We start from the raw sequence: 10,536 nt of genomic DNA, 5'->3' as shown, positions 1-10,536 counted from the left end.
GAAACGCTGGAGAATTGGGGACTTTTTAAAAAGTAAGAGGTGTCGCTGGTTGGTTGGCACCCGCCTGTCTCGTGACCCCAGGGAAGAGCCCTTGGGCAGGAAGTCAAAGTGTTCGGAAGTCACAGCACCTGCTGTGGCTGTTGAAACCAAGAGAGGAGAGAGATGTTTTGTTGCAGCTGGGGCAGATCAAAGAATCCTAGAACTGTAGAGCTGGAAGGGACCCCAGGGGTCATCTAAGTCCCCCTGCAATGCAGGAATCTGAACTCAATCAAGAAGAAGAAGAAGAAGAAGAAGAAGAAGAAGAAGAAGAAGAAGAAGAAGAAGAAGAAGAAGGAAGTTATTTATACCCTGCCAGTCACTCTGGGCAGCTTCCAACAGAATGTTAAAAACACAATAAAACTTAAAACATTAAAAGCTTCCCTAAACAGGGCTGCCTTCAGATGTCTTCTAAAAGTCAGATAGTTGTTTATTTCCTTGACATCTGATGGGACGGCGTTCCACAGTTTTATCACTTTTCCAATTCATCCTATTAGGGTTTTCGCAGTGACAGTGGCTTATAGAAAAATTTCTCTTACATTCCTAGGAATGTCTGGTCCTGTAATTCTGAGTAGAAAAGCTTCTGGGTTTTTGTAGAAATGAAAGCCTAATTTTTTTTAAAAAATTCTATATAAAGGGTGCTGCACGAATCAGTTGCCTCCCACCAAAGGATGTGTCTGTTTTGGTGCTCCACAAGCCAAGTGATCCGTGGGCAGATCAGCGTAATAATAATAATAATAATAATAATAATAATAATAATAATATTTATTATTTGTACCCCGCCCATCTGGCTGGGTTTCCCCAGCCACTCTGGGCGGCTTCCAAGAAAGATGAAAAATACATTAAAATGTCACACATTAAAAACTTCCCTGAACAGGGCTGCCTTCAGGTGTCTTCTAAATGTTAGGTAGTTGTTTATCTCTTTGGCATCTGATGGGAGGGCGTTCCACAGGACGGGAGCCGCCACTGAGAAGGCCCTCTACATGGCAGCTGGGCATCCAAGCTCTGCTTGACAACCTCCAAGGAAGGGGTCCGGTTGTGCTGCTGCAGATGCCCCCCAGGGCTGCTCCTCCCAGCGGCCATTTCTCCTCTCACTGCCAGGGATGCCCAACCTGACTGTCCTGGGCCCTGGGCTCCTCTGCCAGGGATGCCCACCTGGCGCAGCTGGTGTTGCCAGCCTTCAGGGCTTGCTTGCAGACAGGAGATTGTTTGCCCACTGGCGAAGGCTTCCCTCACAGGGCTCAGCAGGGAGATCCCACAGCACTGGCAGCACTCTTCTTCATTTTATAACACAACTAAACAACACAAATAGAAAAACAGACAGTACAAACAAATTCTTATCTTATCCTTATTTTTTCTAAACATTGTTAAGTGGGCTTCCCCAAGTCCCCCCATCTGATTTTCATTTTACCTCAACTTTAGCAGTTTACATATATCATAAGTTTGGACCATTTTTTTATCACACTTTTACCCTAAAAATCTTGACATTTTATCCCTTACAGGTAATACTATTTTAAAATACACTATCTTCTACTTCTAACCCTACAGCCTATATCCACTTCCAAAGCTATCCTTAGATTTAAATATTAACATATTTTTTTCAAATATTCCTTAAACTTCTTCCAATCTTCTTCCACCGTCTCTTCTCTCTGGTCTCAGAGTCTCCCGGTCAGTTCGGCAAGTTCCATATAGTCCATCATCTTCATCTGCCATTCTTCGATAGTTGGTAAATCTTGTTTCTTCCAATTCTTCGCTAGTAAAATTTTCGCAGCTGCTGTGGCATACAGAAAAAAAGTAACATCCTTTTTGGGGATTTCACCCCTCAGTGGCTGCACTCTTGTCGAGGGTCACACTGTTGGAGCTGCAGAGGTCTGGTGGATCTTTGTTCCCAACGTGGCAAGAGGAAGCCGTGGAGGTGCATCAGGAGGGAGGTTGGCACTTCTGTTGGCATCGCTTCCTGTCCTGGGGCTTCACCACATGCGCAAGAGTTGATGGCAATCTCCAGCTCATCCCGGGAGGGACACCCGGTTCTCCTGCTGTGTCAAGAACTATGTTTTCCTGCCAGTTCAGATCTTGATGGTGCTCTGCCCATTGCTTGCTGCGGTCTGGCATGATCTCGCCCGACAAGGTTTCCAGCTGCACTGCCTCTGTGATGTGGTTCCACCTGACTTTGATGCTATCTCTGGGGCAATTCAGAAGAGCTTGTTTGACAGAATCGGAGAAGCGTTCAGAAAGTTCAGGCATGGCTGTTCTGGCAATGTTGATCCTCTTGTTGTTGTTGTTGTTGTTTAGTCATTTAGTCGCATCCGCCTCTTCGTGACCCCCTGGACCAGAGCACGCCAGGCACTCCTGTCTTCCACTGCCTCCCGCAGTTTGGTCAAACTCATGCTGGTAGCTTCGAGAATACCATCCAACCATCTCATCCTCTGTCGTCCCCTTCTCCTTGTGCCCTCCATCTTTCCCAACATCAGGGTCTTTTCCAGGGAGTCTTCTCTTCTCATAAGGTGGCCAAAGTCTTGGAGCCTCAGCTTCAGGATCTGTCCTTCCAGTGAGCACTCAGGGCTGATTTCCTTCAGAATGGAGAGGTTTGATCTTCTTGCAGTCCGTGGGACTCTCCAGAGTCTCCTCCAGCACCATAATTCAAAAGCATCCATTCTTCGGCTATCAGCCTTCTTTATGGTCCAGATCTCACTTCCATACATCACTACTGGGAAAACCAGAGCTCTTACTATACGGACCTTTGTCGGCAAGGTGAGGTCTCTGCTTTTTAAGATGCTGTCTTAAGTGTTGATCCTAGGCCTCACAATCTGCTTGGTCCCATGGTCCTTCTTTGGCTGGAGAAGGATCTTGCTTGCCACCAGGCTAGGTGATCTTGCGCCCCTGGCAGAACTTTCCAGACTGCACCCCCTAGCCATGGACAAATAAGTTCTTTTTGCTTCTCTCTCTCCCCCCCCCCATTCAAGTCACCCTCTATTTAAAACCATTCCGTTCTTAACCTGAAACTGTTCTTAACCTGAAGCACCACTTTAGCTAATGGGGCCTCCTGCTGCCGCCGTGCCGCCGGAGCACGTTTTCTGTTCTCATATGTGGGGGAGGGAGACAGTGTTCCTGAAGGTAGGAGTCTATCAATTGATGAAGATGATCATCCAAATGTCATAGACCAAATGGAGTAAACAGCATGCAGACCTAGTGGTGGGAGGAAAAAATCCTTAAATAAGAGACACGGGGGAATGATTAATGGACTTCAATGTCTGTACACTAATGCGCAAAGCATGGGAAATAAACAAGATGAGCTTGAGCTCTTGGTACAGCAAACTAAATATGATATAGTAGGCATCACTGAAACCTGGTGGGATAAGTCCCACGATTGGAATGTAATAATGGGGGGATACAATCTATTTCAGAGAAACAGACCAGACAAGAAAGGAGGAGGAGTGGCGTTATATGTCAGGGATGTGTATACCTGTGAAGAGATCCAAGATTTAGAACCTCAAAGCCAAAGTGAGAGCATTTGGGTCCAAATTAAGGGAGAGAAGAATAACAGTGACCTCATTGTGGGAGTTTACTATAGATCCCCAAGCCAAACGGAGGACATAGATGATGCCTTCCTGGAAGAGATGGCCATGCATGCAAAAGGAAGGGAGATAGTAGTAATGGGGGACTTCAATTACCCGGATATTTGTTGGATGTCAAACTCAGCCAAGAGCATAAGGTCAAACAGATTCCTCACTGGCCTTGCAGACAACTTCATTGTCCAGAAAATGGGAGAAGCAACAAGAGGAACAGCCATTTTAGAGTTGGTCCTAACCAATGTTGATGACCTGGTTAGTGGGGTAGAAGTGGAAGGATCATTAGGCGCGAGTGATCATGCTCTTCTGAAGTTTACTATACAGCGGAAAGGAGCAGCCAAGCCTACTAGGACTCAATTTCTTGACTTTAAGAAAGCCGACTTCATAAAACTTAGGGAAGTGCTGGGTGAGATCCCATGGACAGTAATACTAAAAGGAAAGGGAGTTCATGATGGCTGGGAGTTTGTTAAGAGGGAGATAGTAAAAGCACAACGTCAGGCAATACCAATGAGACGGAAACATGGAAGGTGCCTAAAGAAGCCAGGGTGGCTATCTAAAGAACTTTTAACTGAGTTAAGATTAAAAAAGGATGTGTACAAAAAATGGAAAAGGCGGGAAACCACCAAAGAGGAATTCAAACAAATAGCCAGGGGAAAAGAGAAGACCCAAATAATTACTGCCCAGTCAGTCTGACATCAATATCAGGGAAGATTCTGGAGCAGATCATTAAGCAAACAGTCTGTGAGCACCTAGAAAGGAATGCTGTGATCACCAATAGTCAGCATGGATTTCTGAAAAATAAGTCATGTCAGACTAACCTGATCTCGTTTTTTGACAGAATTACAAGCCTGGTAGATGAAGGGAACGCAGTGGATGTAGCCTACCTTGATTTCAGCAAGGCATTTGACAAGGTGCCCCATGATATTCTTGTAAAGAAGCTGGTAAAATGCGGTCTTGACTATGCTACCACTCAGTGGATTTGTAACTGGCTGACTGACCGAACCCAAAGGGTGCTCATCAATGGTTCCTCTTCATCCTGGAGAAGAGTGACTAGTGGGGTGCCACAGGGTTCTGCCTTGGGCCCGGTCTTATTCAACATCTTTATCAACGACTTGGATGATGGACTCAAGGGCATCCTGATCAAATTTGCAGATGACACCAAACTGGGAGGGGTGGCTAACACCCCAGAGGACAGGATCACACTTCAAAACGACCTTGACAGATTAGAGAACTGGGCCAAAACAAACAAGATGAATTTTAACAGGGAGAAATGTAAAGTATTGCACTTGGGCAAAAAAAATGAGAGGCACAAATACAAGATGGGGGACACCTGGCTTGAGAGCAGTACATGTGAAAAGGATCTAGGAGTCTTGGTTGACCACAAACTTGACATGAGCCAAGAGTGTGACGCGGCAGCTAAAAAAGCCAATGCAATTCTGGGCTGCATCAATAGGAGTATAGCATCTAGATCAAGGGAAGTAATAGTGCCACTGTCTTCTGCTCTGGTCAGACCTCACCAGGAGTACTGTGTCCAGTTCTGGGCACCACAGTTCAAGAAGGACACTGACAAACTGGAACGTGTCCAGAGGAGGGCAACCAAAATGGTCAAAGGCCTGGAAACGATGCCTTATGAGGAACGGCTAAGAGAGCTGGGCATGTTTAGCCTGGAGAAGAGGAGGTTAAGGGGTGATATGATAGCCATGTTCAAATATATAAAAGGATGTCACATAGAGGAGGGAGAAAGGTTGTTTTCTGCTGCTCCAGAGAAGCGGACACGGAGCAATGGATCCAAACTACAAGAAAGAAGATTCCACCTAAACCTTAGGAAGAACTTCCTGACAGTAAGAGCTGTTCGACAGTGGAATTTGCTGCCAAGGAGTGTGGTGGAGTCTCCTTCTTTGGAGGTCTTTAAGCAGAGGCTTGACAACCATATGTCAGGAGTGCTCTGATGGTGTTTCCTGCTTGGCAGGGGATTGGACCTGATGGCCCTTGTGGTCTCTTCCAACTCTATGATTCTATGATTCTATGATCCTGAAGCAAAGTTCTTAACCTGAAGCACTATTTCTGGGTTAACAGAGTCTGTAACATGAAGCGTCTGTAACCTGAAGCGTATGTAACCTGAGGTACCATTGTGTTTCCCATAAGATAGGGTTACCAGACGTCCCTGGCTCCCGGATTTGCAAATCTGTCCCCGGGAAATGTGACAGCCTCAGCAGCCCGGAGCCAGCCTGGTAGTGCAGTTGGCTCTGGCTGGCTTCAGGAGCTGCTCGCTGCCGTGTCACCCTCCATTTTGCCTCCCTGGAAGTCCCCATATGATGTGTCTTATGCGCAACCCATCATATGGGGACTTCCAGAGGAAAAAGGGCGGGTGCCAGCGAGCAGCTCCTGAAGCCAGTCAGAGCCCACTGCCAAAGGGGATCCGGGGACGTCCGGCGGTACAGATCTCCTGCCCCCTTCCCCCTTTGTTTTGACTGATCGGGGAGGCTTGGGAGTCGCAAGGGCTTTGCACCTTGATACAATATGCCTGTGTGCTTGGGCCCAGGGTCTTTTGCCTCACCCTCCCCACTACTGACTCCCTGTTGCTACTCAGCTTCCCCCAAAAAAGAGTGTCCCCAGATTCATTGAAAAAAATTTGGTAACCATAGACATGTCTGCCCCTGTTTACACACACACACAAAGGGGGCGGGTCTTGCAGTGCCAAGGTGAGATCCCTTCCACGTGCCACGGCCACTGCTGTGATAAGGTGGGCGGGAGGGGGGCGTTATCAGAGGCACTAGCAGCAGCGGTAGCAGAGGCAGGAGGTGGCTGGCACCTCAGCAATAAAGGACGAGGACAAGAGGCCAAGGAAGCCGCTGCGCAGACCCTCCTGTGCCGCCAGGTAAAGGAGACCCCCTAGACCCCCACCTGAGGGGAGGCCCATTGCTGCCCTTTCCACAGGCAGCTGGGGGCAGGCAGAGTCCAGGGACCTCTCTAGCCAGGGCTGACCCTTTAAGGAGAGCCTGCAGGATCAGGCCAGGGGGCCCAGCCAATTCCTGTTCTCACAGTGGCAGCCAGATGCCTCTTGACCAAAACCCCCAGGAGCAAGCCTTCCCTCTTGTCTCACAGCCCCCAGAAACTGGTCTGGAGGAGAATTTGACATCTGAAGGCAGCCCTGTTTAGGGAAGCTTTTAATGTTTGATGTATCATAGTATTTTAATATTCTTTTGGAAGCCGCCCAGAGTGGCTGGGGAAACCCAGCCAGATGGGCGGGGTATAAATAATAAATTATTATTATTATTATTATAATTTGCTGCCTCTGACTATGGAGGCCAAACAAAGCCATCTGGCTACGGGGGGGGGGGGGTATCAGTGAGGACCCCCTTTTGCCCTGGGGGGGGGGTGAGAGCACCAGACCAAAAACAGGCCAGGGGACCCTTTGACCACCTCTTCTTGGGGTCACAGACCCCTACCTAGAATGGGGAGCCCTTTGCCCATCTGGTGGCTCAACCCTGTTAAATATCGGCACTCTTTGGAGGGAAGGAAATGACTTTTCCTGCCCAAGGGTTCTGTGGAAGCCAGAGGCTGGCCTGCTTCCTATGCCGACAAGAAATGGTGTCAGGGAAGTTTCCGCAGCTTCCCTGCCATGCGCAGCCTGGGCTGTTGGTTAGTGCGCCAGCCGCCACCCCCACCCCACCAAGGGCTGCGTGAGGCAGGCAGGATCCTGGTCCTGGCACTGCCAGCCACTCCCTGGGGCTGCCCTTGAAGAAGAAGAACCGAGTCGCTTCCAAGCCTGTGCCAGGCAGGGCCCCGACTCCCCGCTCCCTGCCCGCCCTTGCCAGTCACCACAAGGGCAAGGCAGGGCCAAGGGCAGGAGAGGCAGCCATGGCTGGGAGGGAGGGAGGGTGCCAGGGGTGGCATCAGGCCAGCCCCTCAGGGCCTTCCCCCTCCCTCACAAGGCCAGCCAGACCCAGGCTGAGAAATATGAGGGGTCTCTCACTCTCTTTAGGAGGCCACGCCCCAGCTGGGGAGCCCCACTTAATCTGGGGGGCTTGGACCCAAGCATCCATCTGGGTTCAAGGGCCTTCCCGCCGCCCCTCTGACTAGAGGCATTCAGAGGTAGACTGCCTCTGGCCTTGGAAGCTCTCTTTAGCAAGTTTCCTAGGAACCCTAGTTTGTAAAGGGTGCTGGGAACCGTAGCTCTCTGCAGGGGGCAGTTGCCAGGGTTATTTGGGCAGAGGGTGGGTGTGCCAGCAGTCCTCCCCCTTCACAGATTTCAGCCCCTAAGCCAGAGGCTCACCCTCTGTTGCTGCAGGGGCTGAGGAAGGCTTGACGGCAGCCCTGGCCAACGCGGCGCCCTCTGAGCATTTCAGACTACGACTCCCAACAGTCTGAGCCATCGCAGCCGGATGATGCAGCGGCTGATGGGAGCTGCCAGCCCAGAGCATGTGAAGAGTGCCTGGTTGGCCAAGGCTGCCTTAGGACTTGGCCTCAAAGACTCCAAGGCACCATCTCCTTCCTTGGACCAGGGATTCTCTGAGCATGCGCAGTGGGTAGTGGCTGGCTGCTCTTCTCTGATTCGCAATGCATTAGGACAGGCATACGCAAACTCCAGCCCTCCTGGTGTTTTGAGACTGCAGTTCCCATCATCCCTGACCACTGGCCCTGTTAGCTAGGGATGATGGGAATTGTAGTTCCAAAACAGCTGGAGGGCCGGAGTTTGCCTATGCCTGCAGTAGGAGCAGAAGCAGGCATGGTTACCGGGACAGAGATTGGGGTCCCAGCCTCCCCCTTCCTAAAAAAGGAAAGTCTTTCTTTATGCAGCACATGGTTAGACTGTGGAACTCCCTCCCACAGGAGGCAATGATGGGAGAGAGCTATTGGATGGCTCCTAGCCCTGGTGACTCGGCTCTGCCTCCCCGTGGCTGGGAATCGCAAGAGGGGAAGGGGCTCCTGTAAGGGACATCTGGCAGGCAACTGGGGGGGGGGCAGGACGGGGGGGGCTCTCCTTCCGTGGAGGCTTTTAGCCAGAGGTTGAACGGCGGCTCTCCTGACGCAGACACATTGCAGACAGGGGTTAGACTAGACGACCCCAGGTCCCTTTCAGTGATAGGCTGCTCGACGACATGGGGCCTGGCCCCGATCCAGCAGCCGGGGTCTTAAGAGAGCGCTCCCCTCTTGGCGGCCTCCCTGACCCGCGCCTCTCTCTCTCTCTCTCTCTCCCTCTGCAGACTCCCGTCCCGCCTGCGGATGGCGCTCTTCTCGCAGTGCCTGGAGCCCACGGGCTTCCTGCAGTCGCTGCGCTCCCTGGCGCTGGGCGCGGCGTCGCTGCTGCGGGGCTCGGCCACCCCGGAGGAGGCGGCCTTCGTCCGCCGCGAGCTGGCGCTGCTGGAGCGCGACCTGGCCGCCGGGCCGGGGCTGGCGCTGGACGGCGCGGGCGAGCTGGGCGCCTGCGAGGACGGCGTGTCGGTCGCCTTCGAGCAGCTGGCTCTGGCGGCGCGCGCGTCCGGCACGGCGTCGGCGGCGCGCGAGGCCGAGCTCTTCGTGGCCGCGTGCGCGCGCGAGAAGCTGGAGCGGCGCCTGCTGGCCGCGTGGCGGCGCGTGCAGGGCTGCGGGGTGGCGGCGGCGCAGCGCCCGGTGCTGGAGCGCGCCGTCGAGGCGCACCGGCCGCGGAGGCCCCAGATGGCGGGCGTGTGCCAGAAGCTGAACGCGCTGCTGGGCGCCGGGCTGCTGTGCCTGCTGTGCCAGGCGGGCCTCACCCAGCGCGACCCGGCGCTGCTGCTGGCCGTCTGGGAGGAGCGCGTGGGCGCCGCGCACCGGCGCATGAAGGAGGCGCTGGCCGCCTGCGCCCGCTACTTCCCCGAGCAGGCGCGCGACGACGTCGAGCGGGCGCTGGCCGAGCTGCCCGCGGTGCCCCCCGGGCCGGCCCAGCTGGCATCCAGCGTCCTGCGCAAGCTGGAGGAGAACTACGACTGGCTGCGCTGGGCGGTGATGGCCTGGCAGGAGGGCGGCGGCGACGGGGCGGGCGGCGAGGAGGAGGAGGTGCTGGCGCAGGGCAGCTTCGTGGCCGCCCGCGCCCCGGGGGGGCTGCACGTGGTGGCCTGCTATGGGGAGAGCCCCGGCGCCCTCGACCGCGCCCGCACCCACCAGCTGATCGGGGAGCTGGAGTGGAAGCTGCCCAACCCGCCCCCCGAGGTCTACGCCAGCCTGGAGGCCGAGCCCGCGCGAGCCGCCGGCTACCTGGCCCGCCGCCTGCTCCAGAAGCTGGCCGAGGGCCTGGGGCCCGGAGTCACCCTCCTGGTGGTGCCCGGCAAGCTGGAGATGAAGAGCAGCTTCCCGCAGGCCGCCAGCCTCCGACACGAGTACCGCCACCGCCTGGCTTCCGGCACCGTCTGCATCTTCGGCTGAGCCCCGCGGAACGGCCTTGGGGAAGCCCCCGAATAAAAGGTCCTTTTGCTACGCCCCGCCTGGTCTCTTGCACCCTCCCGCACTGATACTGAATCGGGGTCCATAGGGCTCGTATTCCCTGCACTGACAGCAGCAGCGCCCCAGGGGTCTCTGCCGGCCCTTCCTGGCGAGGCCCCAGTTCAGGACTGAACCCAGGACCCTCCCCTGCCCAGAGACAATCCTGACCTGGCTGCTCTCTCAGCTCAGGAGACTCAGCATCCAGCAGCTGAGGGCCTTTCCAGAGGGGAGGGGGGTGGGATTCAGTCCCATTCCCACAAATGCAGGTTGCGGGGGGGGGCAGTCTCTGGCACAGGAACCCGACTTGACCCAAACATTTTGCAGTGAGGAAGGCGAGAGGCGGACTGGGAAAGGGGGGGCGACTCTTGCTGGGATGAAGGTGCATCAAACACTTCACCTGGAAGCCCCCTCAGCCCCTCTGATTACAGGGAGGGGGAGACCCAAGAGATCAGCTGTAGCCCCCCCCCCAAACACACAGGATTACAGTGGG

The sequence above is a fragment of the Podarcis pityusensis genome (assembly GCF_964106645.2).
Source record: "Podarcis pityusensis genome assembly, chromosome: 4".
NCBI classification, from domain to species: domain Eukaryota; kingdom Metazoa; phylum Chordata; class Lepidosauria; order Squamata; family Lacertidae; genus Podarcis; species Podarcis pityusensis.
This window is presented reverse-complemented; position numbering follows the sequence as displayed.